Below are 15,537 nucleotides of genomic sequence, written 5' to 3'. Positions count from 1 at the left end.
TAGATAACTTGTGAATTATCTGTTTAAATGGCTTTGAATATTGACCTCTTGCCTTTCTACTTGTTCAAGGATAACCAATTGGCACCTAAGTACAGTTTCTTCTTGTCACATCCATAATCACATCAATAAACAACATCTCAATTGATCTGCTTGTGGTCCCTTTGTCTTTTCCCAGGGGTCCCTCTTCTTCCTATGAGTGGAATATAAGGCTACCCATGGTCCCCAGCTTCATCCTTCCTCCTCCAATACCTCACCTTTCCCATCTCTCCTTGCAGAAACACCCCCAGGAAAAAAATAAAAAACTAAGTCAATTTAGTAGATAAATTAAAAGAAAAGCAAGCTACGCTTTTGTAAACACAACACAAGTCTGATTGGGTAAGCACACTGTTACTCCCTAGCTCTTACTGTCTGGTGCCCTTCCTTTTATTTATGTGCTATTTTTGACAGATTAACATCTTCCTAGGACTGGAGAACAATACAATGATTCTGATTCAAACAAAAAAGGCAACCCAAGATATTTCCATTTAATTGTCTCCAACATTCTTCAGAGTCTGAAAATTGAATCCAGCACAGCAAACTGCCCGGATGACACTGGGGGATGATCATATGGCCAATAATTTCAGAGCTCTGATCTTTAAAATGTCTCATTTTACTCTTACAATTCATAATCCATTAAAGCAGCTTCATGCTTCAAGTCCAGCATCCATCTCATAATGCTTTTCTAAGCACTTCTGTGTGCAAGACTCCTAATTCTGCACATTTTATGCCACTGTTCATAGATCTCTTGCTGATATCGGCCATCTCAGTGTAGTCAGACCTTTATGAATGATGCGTTAAATGACATTTACTACCCATATTAAATCTATCTATCAAGCTGTCTATCTATCTATATGACTGCTAAAAATCAAAATAAATTTTTTGACTTACTGGAAAGCACAACCGCAGTTTACACAAGTGAGAGGAAGTACAAAAGCAGGTTATAAATCCTGGCTTTCAGGTAACGATCTGTAGCAGTTTTCCTATAAGTTCAAGCTCCAAAAGGGAAAACAAGACAGAGGAATGAGAGTATCACTGTGAAACCAAAACACTGCATGGCACAGGAAATACGTTTTAGCACGGATGCTAACATTTTAGAGCATTCATGCTGAAATCTGTATTAGCAGCTGATTCACAAAGAGCATGCACACACATTAAAAAAGCCATGCTGATTGCTAAAGGGAGAGTGGGCCTCTTACTAAGAGATTTTAAAAGCCTGACGCATGCATCAATTGGGGGATGGGCAAAGTTGGGCTGGCGTGCGCGGACCAAATTGTAAAAACCGCCCAGATGCATGCGTATTTCTTGCATCACGCCCATCTCACTTGATTTCAAAAAGGGCATGGAATGGGCGCTTTGGGGCATGGCCAAGAGCTGTGCGCGAAAATACTTACGCGCCCCGGTGTGTGCCAAGTTCCACTGCCCCGCAAGTTTACCTCTGCTATGGAGGAGGTGTACATGTAAAAAAAAAAACATGTTTCAAAGGGGCTAAAAGAATTTGGGGTAACTAGGGGGATTGCAGGCTATCAAACCAGGGGGCTTTAGAAGATCTAACTGTAGACTGGGTAAACTTGTGGACAAACTGGTGAAACTGGTCATGGTCTGGATGTGCGCCCATTTTAAAATAACCCGACTTACGTGCTAGAAACCCGATTTATGCAGCTGGGCGCAGGCACACCTAACATTGCGCACACAAGTGCACATGCCATGGTTATTTTATAACGTGTTTGCATGTGTGCGTTCAAGTTATAAAATGGTCGCACGCCAACGCACAAGTGTCATTGTGAGCCCACGCACCACTTTGAAAATTGCCATCCCTGTGCATACTCTACATCTCTAAGGGCCTCATTTTCTAAAGCACGCAGGCCTGTGATACTTTAGAAGATGAGGGGCGGGGGGCCGAAATGGGGGGTGGGCCTGCGCTAGCCGGCAGCGATCGCACCGTCGCGGTGCGATCGCTGCCGGTTTCGCACCCAATAGCGCCACCATAGGAGGTGTAGCTATTGGGAGCGAATTAGGCAGCGAAAAGGCCCTTACCTTTTCGCTGTGCGCGCCGTCGTCGCGGAGTCGGCCCCGGTGACGCCCCGACTCCTCCTCTTCCGGGGCCGACTCCGCCCCCATTTTGGTATCACACGCGAAAAGGGACATTTCGCGTGTGAAACGTCCCTTACCGCGTGCGATACATTTGGAAAATAAGGCCCTAAGTCTCCCACGGAGAGGTGGAACCAGATCTCCTTTCTTTCAATTTCGGGAGTGGGGTGAGAGGGAGATATGAGAGAGGGAGATGGATCCTATTTGTTTCAGTGTCAGGAAGAGAGGATGTGAGTTGGTGGAGAGCAGGGACCAATGCTCAATTGTTTCATTGCAGTGAAGGTCAGAGGCCCACATTATTTGAGGGGTTGGGGTTCAGGGTGCTTTTTTTTTTTTGGGGGGGGGGGAGTAAAAGCACCACTTCTCTTTCTGAGTCAAGCTAGCAAACTAACATTAAACACCTTAGGACTCAAGGACTTCGGTAAATTTAGCAACGTTTAGTTTTCCTAGCTTTCCATCTCTAATTCAGTTTCCCCGCAAGGGCTTTCCATCACCAATTTAGTATCAACTCTCAAGGAGTTACAAAAGCTCCACTAGGATCTCCGTTATGTTGCCTCACATGCCTTAGGTCCATGCATGTAACTTTTTAGCAGTGCACTATACCTGTCTCTGATATAATAGCATATTCTCTCCCACTAAGCCATGTTGGCGACCTCCCAGATTGACTCATATTGAAGTATATTCAGTTTAAGTTCCCCTGTAATCAGTTCTTGTATTCACATGTTATGTGAATATTCACATGTTATGTGAATATTCACATAGGGGCGGATTTTCAGAGCCCTGCTCGCCTAAATCCTCCTAAATCCGGGCGGATTTAGGCGAGCAGGGCCCTGCGCGCCGGTGCGCCTATGTTCAATAGGCGCACCGGCGCGCGCAGAGCCCAGGACTCGCATAAGTCCCGGGGTTTTCCGAGGGGGGCGTGTCGAGGGGGCGGGCCCGATCCGCGCGGCGTTTTCGGGGCGGGCCGTAGCGTTTCGGGGGCGGGCCCGGGGGCGTGGTTACGGCCCGGGGCGGTCCGGGGGCGTGGCCGTGCCCTCTGGACCCGCCCCCAGGTCGCGTCCCGGCGCGCTAGCGGCCCGCTGGCGCGCGGGGATTTACGTCTCCCTCCGGGAGGCGTAAATCCCCCGACAAAGGTAAGGGGGGGGGGGTTTAGACAGGGCCGGGTGGGTGGGTTAGGTAGGGGAATGGAGGTAGGCTGCGCGGCTCGGCGTGCGCCGGCTATACGGAATCGATAGCCTTGCGCGCGCCGAACCCGGATTTTAGCGGCTACGCGCGTATCTACTAAAATCCAGCGTACTTTTGTTGGCGCCTGATGCGCCAACAAAAGTACGCCAAATCGCGCTATTTGAAAATCTACCCCATAATATTCACAGCTTTGTATTCACATGTTTTATGCACCGTTCTCAAACTGTTTTATGTTTCAGCCTCTATGTTAAGTTACAATGTTTCAGTTCTTGTACCCACATGTTTCATGTACAGTATTCAAATTGTTTTATGTACAGCCTTTGTGCGAAGTTGCAGTTTTATGTAAACCGGAGTGATTTGTATTTCATACAGGAACCTCGGTATATAAAAATTAAAAATCAATCAATAAATAAATAAATAGGGAGTTAAGAGCTAATGCTCTTATGATAACCCTTTTAAAATATTTTGCAAGAATGCATGTATGCTGAAAAGATTTAGCTAGCCTACATGCAGATGCCTTTAGTGATTTGGCCCCTATGAAGTTTGTATACCAAGTTGGGTGAACCAACTGCTGTGTGCAGAATAGCACTGCTCTGCTTTGGAATTTCTAATTATTTCACCTCCGAGACTCAGAAGGAAGGTGGATATGTCATGTTTTTCTATTTAAGAAGAGTTGGGGCTCATGCTGGTAATATAAAGTAGCCCTGACATTCACCTCATCTTTGTAGTTTATACAGATCAATGGGATAAAGGATTTTCCTCATTAATCTAACTTTGCAATTTAGGGCAAGTCACTTCTCCCTCCATTGCCTCAGATACAAACTCTGAGGGAAACTTTCAAACAACTTGGCATGGCCCAATATCAGAGCTTTTTATGGGCGTGCGGACATCTACTGTAGTATTTTATAGCCTGCACATATCTGGTCCATGCAGATTATAAAATACGTAGGTGCCCACTCACCAACAAATGCACAAATCTTTCATTATGTGTGACTATCAGCAATGCCTTGAAGGCGCAAGCTTTTTCTACCTATTTTATAAACATACACGCATATATTTTACACATGAAAAAGAGTTCATGTAAAACTCTGATTTATGCACAGAAGTCGGTACTTTTCAAAACTATGTGTGGAATTGAAATCACAATTTTGCCAATACCTCCATCAGCTTACCCAGCCCATCTCCAGTTCTTTGAGACCCTCCTAGTACTTTTCACCCTGAGCTCCCATCCAACAATAACAAATAACGATTAGTCTGATATCATTTGCACTGGATAATTAACAGGTATAACATTGCAGGTGAATACATTGCCTAATGTATTCACAGAAATCTCTTATAAAATAGCAACTTAACTCTTGGTCCCGACCCTGATGTCCTTTAGTCAGGGTTGGATTTAGGATTTTGGCCACCCCAGGCACTTCCTGTGGCCCCTTCCCCCCACCTTTTGTAAGGATCTGTTACAGGGTAGGAAAAAGGGCTTTTCTCTGCAGCAGAGCTGGAAGGCAGCAAATCTTAGCCAGCCCGCTGCCCCTAAACGTTTGCTACCCTAGGCACAGGCATAACAGATGCCTATTGACAAATTCAGGGCTGCCTCCAGACTGACCCTTTTTTGCGCAGGTAAATTGCGTGTGAAACCGAAAATGTGCACTTACTTCCGATGTTTATAAAATAGCACATACACAAATGCAAGCTACTTGTGCGCATATGAGCTCATTTTACATGTGTAAATCCTTTGAAAATGAACTCATTATACTGTGAGCCCTCTGGTGTCAGGGAAACACCTGGAGTACCTGAATGTAATCCACTTTGAAGTGCCGAAAAAGTGGAATATAAATCAAATAAATCAATAAACTTAGAAAACTGGCCCAGCGTGGATAGTTGTGTATGGCAACCCTCATGCCTGGAAAAAGCAACCCTTTTTTTCAACGATCAGGAATTAAGAATTAAGAAAAAAAAATCAAAACTCAACATCAACAACAACAAAAATAACCCAATCAAATTTGTCCCTTCGTTACAGTTAACTTTCATAGCATTTGATTGTCATGCATCTTGGTGTCCATGCATTTGTGAAGACTCAAAACATTTAGCAGGTCAAGCAGTGCTTATCCTTTCAGTGAGAGCCATAGAGCTGTGTTGTATTTGAATGTTTTTATGTACACCACTTAGAGCATTTGCATTAAGCCATTAATACATTTTAATAAATGTATATGTAAACACAATGACAGTGTTAATGCCGGCACTAACGTGCTGTAAATGACCGCCTTCCCTCCCCATCTAGTTTCCACTTTCCTACTATGCAAATCCTTGCATTTTGTGTGTGTCTGTAAAAGCTACCAGTTTCTCTCTCTATGACCAAAGTAATGTGGCTTTCCTGATTGCTAATCTTTATCTCCCTACATTTAAGCAAATAAAGGACCTGATTCACTAAGGTTTTTCCCATAGACACAAAATGGGAGAAAAGCCTTAATGAACCTGGCCAAAAGAAACAAAATAAGTTGATAACCTTTTTATTGGACTAACTTAATCTACGCTACTACATGTGTGCAGTGCTGTACAGTGCTATACATAAGAGACGGTCCCTGCTCTATAGAGCTTACAATCTATGCAAGACAGGACAAATAAGAGACTAAGGGAGCTTCATTTATTATGACAAATGGTTAAAACCAAAAGGGAATGATCAGGAGAACCAGGGGTTAAGATTTAATAGCAGCCTCAAGAAAGGTGGGCATTTGGACTGAATTTGAATACGGCCAGAGAAGAAGCAGAATGCACTGACTCAGGAAGTCTACTCTAGGCATACAGAGCAGCAAGGTGGAAAATGCAGTGGGGAGAAGGGCACAGATAAGAGTGAATTGCCCGATGAGTGAAGATCACGAGGTGGAGTACAGGGAGAAATAAGAGAGAAGAAGAAATGAGGAGCGCAAAATGAACTTGTAGGTGAGTAAGAAAAGTGGTTGCTAGGTGGCCCTCTCAATGGGCTGCTTGGACCTGTTCTTGCCACTGCCTTGAAGGTTGCATGATGCAGCAAGGCCAGCCCTATAAAACCCTCCCTCAGCATGGAGTCTCTTCTCTGCCTTTGGCCCTTGTCCATGTATTCTTCCCTTGGAATCCTTGGTCTTGCTCCTTGCCTTGCTCTTGCTCTAGTTAGGTCTCCCGGTGGCCTAATCCTTATTCTTGTTCTGTTTGGGCTTCTCAGTGGCCTTCCTTGTCTGTGAGTTCCTGGTCTTGCCTAGGCCTCTCTGGAGCCTTTTTTGCCTTTTTGTACCTTTCCTGGTTCCTTGCCCTGTTGAGATCTCTCAATGGCTTTCCATGCTTGTGTGCTCCCAGTCCTGTTCTTGCATTGTCTGAGCCTTCCTGTGGCCCTTCCTATCAGTGTATTGGTAGTCTGCCCCTTTCCTGTGTTAGGCCTTGTCCAAGTGGTTCCTTTGTACTAACCTTGCTGTTCCATGCTTTGTCTAGCCCCTTGTTTGTGTACTTCTGCTGCCTTGTGCTTCCTTGTCTGCCCCTATCCTGCCAGTGCACTCCTTGTTTGTGTTCAGGGTGTCCAGGCCACCTTCCTGTCCCTTGCCTCCTGCTGCCTGCCAGTCCCTGTGGGTGCCCTGTCCCTAATCGTCTGCACCCCCTGCTATAAGATCTGCCAGCCACCAGTGCCAGAGAACCCAAGCCGAAGTGCAGGTGGCTGGCCAGGCAAAAGACCTCCTGCCTAACCTGCCTGCTCCTAACCTCTGCATTCCCCCGACTTGGGGTTATCATCAAATCAGCCCATGCGGCCATGACAAGGAGCTTGAACTGTATGCAGGAACAGATGGGGAGTCAATATAGTGACCTGAGAAGAGGAGTTATATGGGTGTAGGAGCACCACTGGAAGGTAAGCTGTGCAGCTGAATTGACTCTCCCTTCCTCAGCTGCAAAACAGAATTAACGGGTTACAGTAAAAGATGATATTGCCAGAAAACAGAAGTGAATCAAAGAATACATTACAATGGTAGCGGGAAAGGGAAGTAGGAAGGGTGAAAGGGGGGTTGGTTTCTTGTGTTAGCGTGATATGGAGGTGGCAGAAAGGCAATAGAATTACTTTTGGTAATGAGTTAAAAAAAAATAAGTCACTGTTCAGAGCCTTTATGTCAGTTCTGAAGATTTTGATCATTTTAACTTCATACATCTTATGTTTCTCTTTATGATGAAAAGAGAGGGACTGATGTATAGAGAAAGATTAATTAGGTAAGTGTGCAGAGTGGCATAAAATGGAAAATGGGGAAAATTCAAATTTACCTCATGAAAAAAAATAAAGAACAAGCATATCATCACCCAACAACATTTTTGAGGGGATCAGTGTTCAATAAACATTATTAGGAGAAGAAAAATAAAAATATTTGTTTTCCATCAAGTAATGCAAACAGTTTTAGTCCTTACATTATATCTGTCTATCTATATATACAGTATATCATAAATACATTGCAGATAATTACAAAACATAATTTGCACAGATTTATTTCAGACTGATTAGAAAATAAAAATACCATTACCTTATGCTTCTTTTTTGTTTTTGAGTGTGTGTTTTTGGTGGGGGGAGGGGGACAAACAATATACAATCTTTTGCACATCAGGCCACTCGTCAGCTGTGGCAGATTTTATCCCACAGGGTATGAAAATTAGGAAACTGAAATAAAGATCATCAAGCAAGTTGTGAGCGATACCATTTTACCTTTTTAATGGGCCCTCTTAATTTGTTAATCTCTAGATCTGTCTAGAGGACAAGCACAGCGACTACACTGCCTTATTCAAAATGACAAAATAAAAGAGAGTAAAATAACATTTACAACATCTACCACCAGAGGCCGCTCTTTGTTCACTATTATACTGTTGATGCAAAAGTGCTGGCTGAGTTAAGCTTATCCTATTTACACAATGTGACCAAACTGAACAACCATATGCCCACTATTCTTATTTTAATACATATTTCCCAACATGTGACATGGGCTAGTTTAACCATGCAATTTGAAGAGCTAAAAACATTTTGGCTTAATAAAAGCACCCAAAATAGCTTAGTGGCCTTGCATTGATTGTTATGTTCATGAAATATTTTGACAGCAGTCGGTCCTGCAATATTTAAAGCTCCACTCATGCATGCCCTGGAATGAATTGTCATGTTCCAAAAGATGGACTGTACCATGAATGAAATGACAATTAAGCTGGAAAAAAAATGCTGATTTTGAATATGTGGGTACTGGGAACTGAAATGTTACAAGAGTTACCAAGTAAATCAAGCTTAGAAAATGTCTATTAGAGTTTGCCAAAATTTGACAATCTCTTAGCTTGTTACTAATTATGATTAGATAATAGTATATTAGTATTAATTATGATTATATAATAGTAGCCTTGTTTTCTCTTTGATATTCACAGGACCAGTGCCAGATTTAAGACTTTGGCACACATAAGCAGGACTGAGATGGTGGGGGACAGAATGGGTAGAGGACAGAGTGTCACAGCTGCGCTCTTTTGAAGCAGTGCCATCACATGGCCTTAAAGCAAGCTACAACAGGATCCTCTTCAAACCATCTATTTGGCACCTTCAGCAGGGGCGGATTGGCCTATCGGGGGCTTCGGGCATGCCCCGGTGGGCTGGTCACCCCAATCACGTGATAGGTGTTTGTCGCGGCGACCAACAGCAGCCATCCGCTTAAGTGCTGCTTTTGTATTTTCCCCGCGGCACCAGCCTCAGTTTCATGGGCCTATTCGCCGCACTTCTCCCGTGCCCCATCATCACCGAGGCCCCGCCGCCTCCATTCGTGCCTGCCCCACTTGCGTTTTTGCCGGCAGGAGGCAGCCAGCACACTTCCTGCCGCTGCCTCACCGCGGGCTGAATGCCTGCCTCCCAGCTCCCACAGCTTTCCTCTGCGGCAGGCTCCTTTCATTCTCAAGCCGCAGCAGTGTTAGTGGAGGCTGGGCCTTTTCTTCTTCCCGCACCTGACCCCCTGCCCCGGAACAGGAAATGATGTCCAGTGGGGTGCGCGGGAAGAAGAAAGAGCCATGCCGCACCAAAAATTAGCTTCGGGAAGCGTTGGCCCTGGGCAATAGCGTGCGCCAAAAGCAAAATCAGAAGCAGCCAGAAATCGGCACAGGAGACAGCAGAATTAGCCTCCCGTGGCCGATAGGAATCTTCTTTCTTGGCCTGCGGGGGCTGGAGGAGGAGGCTGCTGCAGTTACCATTTGTGCTCGGTGGGGGGGGGGGGGCAGGAAATGAGAGAGCCAGCCAGCCTGTGTGTAAGTGAGAGAATGTATATGTGATTGAGAGTGTGCAGGTGTAACTGTGACTGAGAGCCTGTGTGTAAGTGAGAGCATTTGATTAAGATCATCTATGTAAAGTGTGTGAGAAAGATCATGTGTGTGTGATTGAGAGAAACTGGTCAGAGAGGTGGGGTGTGTGTGTGTGTGTGTGTGTGTGTGTGTATATAAGAGAGATAATGGATGTGACTGGTCAGGGAGATGACTGGAGTGTGTGTGTGTGAGAGAGAAAGTGATTATGGGAATGAGAAGCCTGTGTATGTGAAGAGAGCTAGCATAGGAGTGAGAAACATGGGTGAGTGTGAGACACAAGCTGGGGTACATTTTAAAAGAGAGCACGTGCACATACTTTTGTTCGTGCATCAGGTGCGAACAAAAGTACGCTGGATTTTATAAAATCCGGGGTCGGCGTGCGCAAGGGGGTGCACATTTGTGCAACTTGTGCGCGCTGAGCCCTGCACACGCTGCCCGTTCCCTCCGAGGCCGCTCCAAAATCGGAGTGGCCTCGGAGGGAACTTTCCTTCCACCCACCCGCACTTTCCCCTCCCTTCCCCTACCTAACCCACCCTCCCAGCCCTATCTAACCCTTCCTCCTATCTTTATCAGAAAAGTTACTACTGCCTCCGGGCAGTAGTAACTTACGCGCGCCGGCGTGGCAGGCCCCGACACAGGCCACTGTGACGGGGCACTCGGCCACGCCCCCGGACTGCCCACACGCCCCCGATCCAAAACCGCGCCCCCTGGCCACACCCCCGACCGCCCCATTTTGCAAGCCCCGGGGCTTACGCGCGCCGCTGAGCCTATGCAAAATAGGTTTGGTGCACTGCAGGGGGGTTTTAAAAGGGTTACACGCGTACCTTATGCGCGTAACCCTTTTAAAATCTGGCCCTATGGGAGTGAGAAGCCTGTATATGAAAGATAGAACATGGGAGTGGGAAGCCTGTGTGTGTGTGTGTGTGTGTGTGCATGAGAGAGAGAGAGAGACTGTTTGGGAAGGTGTGTAAGAGAGAGACTAGTCAGGAGATGATTGGTGTGTGAGAGACAGAAACTGGATGTGAGTGTGACTGATATGTGTGTGTGAGAGAGAAAGAAAGTAATTATGGGAATGAGAAACCTGTGTATGTGGCGAGAGCTAGCATAGGAGTAAGAAACCTGGGTGTGTGTGAGACACAGCATAAGAGTGAGAAACCTGTATATATAAGATAGCATATGGAAGTGGGAAGCCTGTGTGTGTGTGTGTGTGTGTGTGTGTGTGTGAGAGAGAGACTGATCGGGAAGGTGACTGGTGTGTATGTAAGAGAGAGACTGGTCGGGAGATGATTGGTGTGTGAAAGACAGAAACTGGTCATGGGAGTGTAACTGGTATATGTGTGTGTGTGAGAGACAGAGAGACTGGTCATGGGCTCTAAGGAAGAGGACCATGAGTACAGAGCTTCAGCCACTACTGCTTCTGGTGTGTGCTACTGGCCTGCATGGAAGAGGAATAGGAGAGCTGCTGGAGGGAGTTAGTAAAAGTGGGTTTTTAAGTTTATTTTTCTTGATTGACTGCCATTTTAATTACTGAATATTATGTGATGTGTCTGCTGTTTTGAAATATTTTATTGGTGTTTGGAGAATTTTAAATAATTTTTATGAGTTTTTAATTGTTGGAAATTATTCTGTTCATAGTTGTTGTGAAACATTTATTCTGCTTATTAGAAGTTATACTAGTTATTTCTGCGTTGGGATCTATAGCTGCTTGGCTAGTTCTGTTTTCCTAATAGGAGGTGTATTGGTGTTTAGGGCCTGATTTAATATTTATAGTGTTGCCTTTTCATAGGTAGGATTGTTACTGTTTGAGTGTGTTCCATAATACAGGTGTAACTGTGTGCAGATTAGTTTATGTGCATTACTGCAGATCCTGGGAGTATGTTAGGTCGGTTCTGTGTATGTGAACAAGGTGAGATATTTTACTGTATCAGTCTTATTTGTTGTATTTTCTCAAGAGGACATGCATTAGTGATAAACTGCTGTCTTTTCATAAGTAGAGCTATTGAGCCTGGTAGTTACTTTGTGCTGCTGTTACTGAGATGACACTAGAACCAGAATATATTTTTTGTAAGGTGAGTTGTACGGGGAATGTCATAATTCTGCTTTACATCCATAATTGTGGGTCAGGGGGGTTCCTGTGGATGGAAACTGTACTTTTACATATAGCCCTATGATTCTCATGTGTTCAGTGTGTCACGCATATGAGTACCATCTGTCAGGTATGACCTGACAGAAAAAAGGTTGAGAACCACTGCTCTAAAGCCCACTTAGACTCTCCTCTCTTGGGCCCTGCCTGGATTTTCCCTGACCACCAATGTAAGTAAAAATGTTTTTTTACTTATTCACAGACAGAGGGGGAGAAAAGCAAACATAAGTGAGCATGACTGAATGTATGAGGCAGTGAGGGTATGTATGTCAGCATGTGTGAGCATTAAGAGTGCAACTGTGTCAGTAAGCATGTGTGCAAGGGAGAGAATGACAGCATGTGTGAGTGTGCATAAGTCTGAGCATGTGTATGAGCGTGATTAGACGGATGAGTCAGAGTTTGTGTGCCACTGAACATGTGTGAGTGAGACAGGGTGAGTGTGTCAGTGAGCATGTGTGTGAGGGAGAGTGAATGAGTCAGCATGCATAAGGCCGTGAGTGAGAGCATGTGTATCAGTAAACATCTGTGTCAGAGTAAGCAAGCACATCAGTGAGAGAGGGAGACTGTGTATGCATGAGTGAGCATATGATGGTGATGTGTGCTAGAGAACATCTAATTCATGACCATCTCAAGGTGACTGGAATTAAAAGTTCCCAGGTATGGAGAACCGGGGATTTTTTTCTATCCTTATTAGTTTTAATTATTGATTATTATTTGATGTCTGCTGTTTTTGAAATATTTTATTGGTGTTAGGGAAATTTTCAAAAATTTGTATTTGAGTTAAATTACTGGAGGTTCTATTCATCAGCAGTTTTGAAATATATATTTTTAGTATGATTTTCCTATTGTGATTCATGTTTTATAGTTCATGATTTTATTGTTTGTTGTTTTATGAGGAATGATGGTATTTTCTGTTTTTCCATTGCTGCATTACATACAGTCTAACTTGTTGTGATTTCCAGTTCAGTTTGTCTGTGCATTTCTATTTTATGGTCCCTTTATTCTGTATTTGGTGATTCACCAAATTGTATGTGTAATTGGGTACCCATGGGCCAGTATGGAGAAAAATGCCCTGGGCCACTATTTTCCCACAATCTGCCCCTGACCTTCAGGATTTGGCACTGTAAGCAGTTGCCTATATTGCCTAGGCCAAGATCTGGGCCTCCACAGGACTGCCATGAGGTCACTCGTTGATAGCAGTAGGAATGGCTCTTATGGTTTAAAGCAGGGCGCTCCATGAGTGAAATCAGAACACGTGCTACACAGTGCTAGAAAGTGGTTCTGGTTCTGATATGCAGTTTGGGCACCTTTGATCGGTGTTTCTCAAGCCAGTCCTGAAGTATCCCTTTGCTAGTCAGGCTTTCATGCTATCCATAATGGATACACATGACACAGATTTGCATACATACAACAGAGATAGTGCATGCAAGTCTATCTCAGGCATATTCATTGTGGATATCTTGAAAACGAGGTCTGCTGGTGACGTTTAGGATCACCTCAGTAAGTATGCCACGAGCTAAATGTGCATATATTGGAGACCAGACTATGCAAATTTATCTCACGAAAACCTAAGTTGCTGTGGGGTCCCTGGGACAGGTTAGAAAAGCCCTGGGGTAGGGGATACAAGACAGGTTTGAGGAACACTGCCTTAAACCCTCAGTGACTCAGTATAGTGACCATTCATAATTGTATGCTCTCTGCTTGTTATCCACATGGCCCAACGCAAACATTAACAAGAAGAAAGAGGAGGGTTATGATCAAACTTTATATGGAAGTGTACAAGAAAAATACAAGGGAACTTAAAATTGCTAATGGGCACTATTTTGATTCCTAAGGTCACCTTCATACTTATTGAATGGCTTTTCAATTAAGAAAATTAAAGGACATAGCCGATTTGAGGTACTGCTAACATATCTTTCTGTCTATATTGCAAAAACACAAGATGACACATTCAAAACACTAATATAAGGCTAAGCAAGAGAAAAGTTAATTATTTCATAAAGAAAGAAATAATTTGCTATTCTAGAGACAACAATAGGAATTATTCTACCGAGTTGCTGGAATGCCCTGCAGAGCATCTGACATTGCTTCTAGTTCTCAGGTGATTTTGCAGTATTTCTCAATAATTCCTTTATTATTGCAGTAATGTACCCAAGAATGGTGGAATACGGAGCTCTCATGTGGGTACTAATGTTTGAGGACATTTTGGAGGGGGGAGGAGCCACAAATTGCTATCTGCTTTTTATTTTATTTAATTTTGCAGCTGCCTCAGTCCTGTCTCATTACTCCATGTCCTGAAATTTAATACCATAATGTAACATGCTAACAATTTTAAGTAATATACATTTTCAACATCTCTCCGTCTGTGTTACCTTCTCTTCTCTATACTTTTTTCTGCATGCTTTTCATCTCACTTCTTCCTTCTGTGCTGTATTTTATGTTGTTTCATTTTATACGAGTTTTATATATTTTTACTACCTTACATTTTCCTTTCATTTTTTATAGTTCTTTTTAAAAATTATATCTCTCTGTATATGTACAGTATGTATGTATCTAGCCATATATATATATAAGGCCGGATTTTAATACCTACGTGCGGGAGTAGATTTTTGCGTGCATCCCCGCACGCAAAAATCTACACCCGATTTGATAACATGTGCGTGCAGCCGCGCGCATGTTATCAAATCCAGGGTCAGTGCACGCAAGGGGGTGCACACTTGTGCACCTTGCGCACACCAAGTCCTAGAGGAGCCCCAATGGCTTTCCCTGTTCCCTCCGAAGCCGCTCTGAAATCGGAGCGGCCTCAGAGAGAACTTTCCTTCTGTCCCCCCCCCCAACCTTCCCCTCCCTTCCCCTACCTAACCCCCACCCCCAGCCTTTATTCCATAAGTTGCGCCTGCCTCTGGGCAGGCGTAGGTTTCGTGTGCCGGCCAAGTGTCAGCGTGAGATCCCCAGGCACAGCCACTGTGCCGGAAGCCTCGGTCCCGCCCTCTCCCCGCCCCTTTCACAAAGCCCTGGGACATACGCGCGTCCCGGGGCTTGCGCGCGTCGCTGGGCCTATGCAAAATAGGCTCGGCGCACGTAAATCCAGCTGGATTTACGCACATAGGCCTTTTAAAATCTGCCCCATAGTGTTTTTGGACCAGTAGTTTCCTCCTGCTCTTTTTGGCTTCCAGCTCAATCAGAATCAGCCTCTGTTGGGCAAATGGCACCATGAGCCATGTCCCTTATTTTTACAATCTTCCCTAGCCCGGGTCCTGGGCCTGAAGCCACAGAGCACAGCTCCCTCCGGGACTCGGCATGCGTGCACCCTAACGCCAGCAGGTAAGGCATCACCAATGAGTGACGGCTGAGACTCCGCCCCCCCTCTCACCCCATGGCTTGTGAACCCTTTCCTTCCCCTGGCCAGCCAGGTGAGCAAAAGTCTGACCATCTCCACTTTCTTCTAGTTCTGCAGACATTGCCTGTTTCTCTTTTTCTGTTCCATGCCTTGCATCTATTATTTCAGTCTGCATTTTCTTCCTTCGCTGGCTGGTTTTGATTCTGCTTTATTTTTTTCCTTTTGTGTACATGTTCCTATCTCTTATTTTCTCATCTTTCTCTTTCCGAATGTCTTTCCCCCTTTTCATGTATCCCTCCTCTCATTCTCCTTTCCGTCCTCTCACCTTCATTTCCTATTAGTTTTCCAATATGCTTTTCTCCTCCCTCCCTTCCCACAGTCAAATCCTTATTCCTTCTTCTGTCCCCCTCTTTCGCTGCGTGCA

This window comes from Rhinatrema bivittatum, chromosome 1 (genome assembly GCF_901001135.1).
Source record: "Rhinatrema bivittatum chromosome 1, aRhiBiv1.1, whole genome shotgun sequence".
NCBI classification, from domain to species: Eukaryota; Metazoa; Chordata; class Amphibia; order Gymnophiona; family Rhinatrematidae; genus Rhinatrema; species Rhinatrema bivittatum.
The sequence above is the reverse complement of the archived record's forward strand: the minus strand, read 5'-3'. Positions refer to the sequence as shown.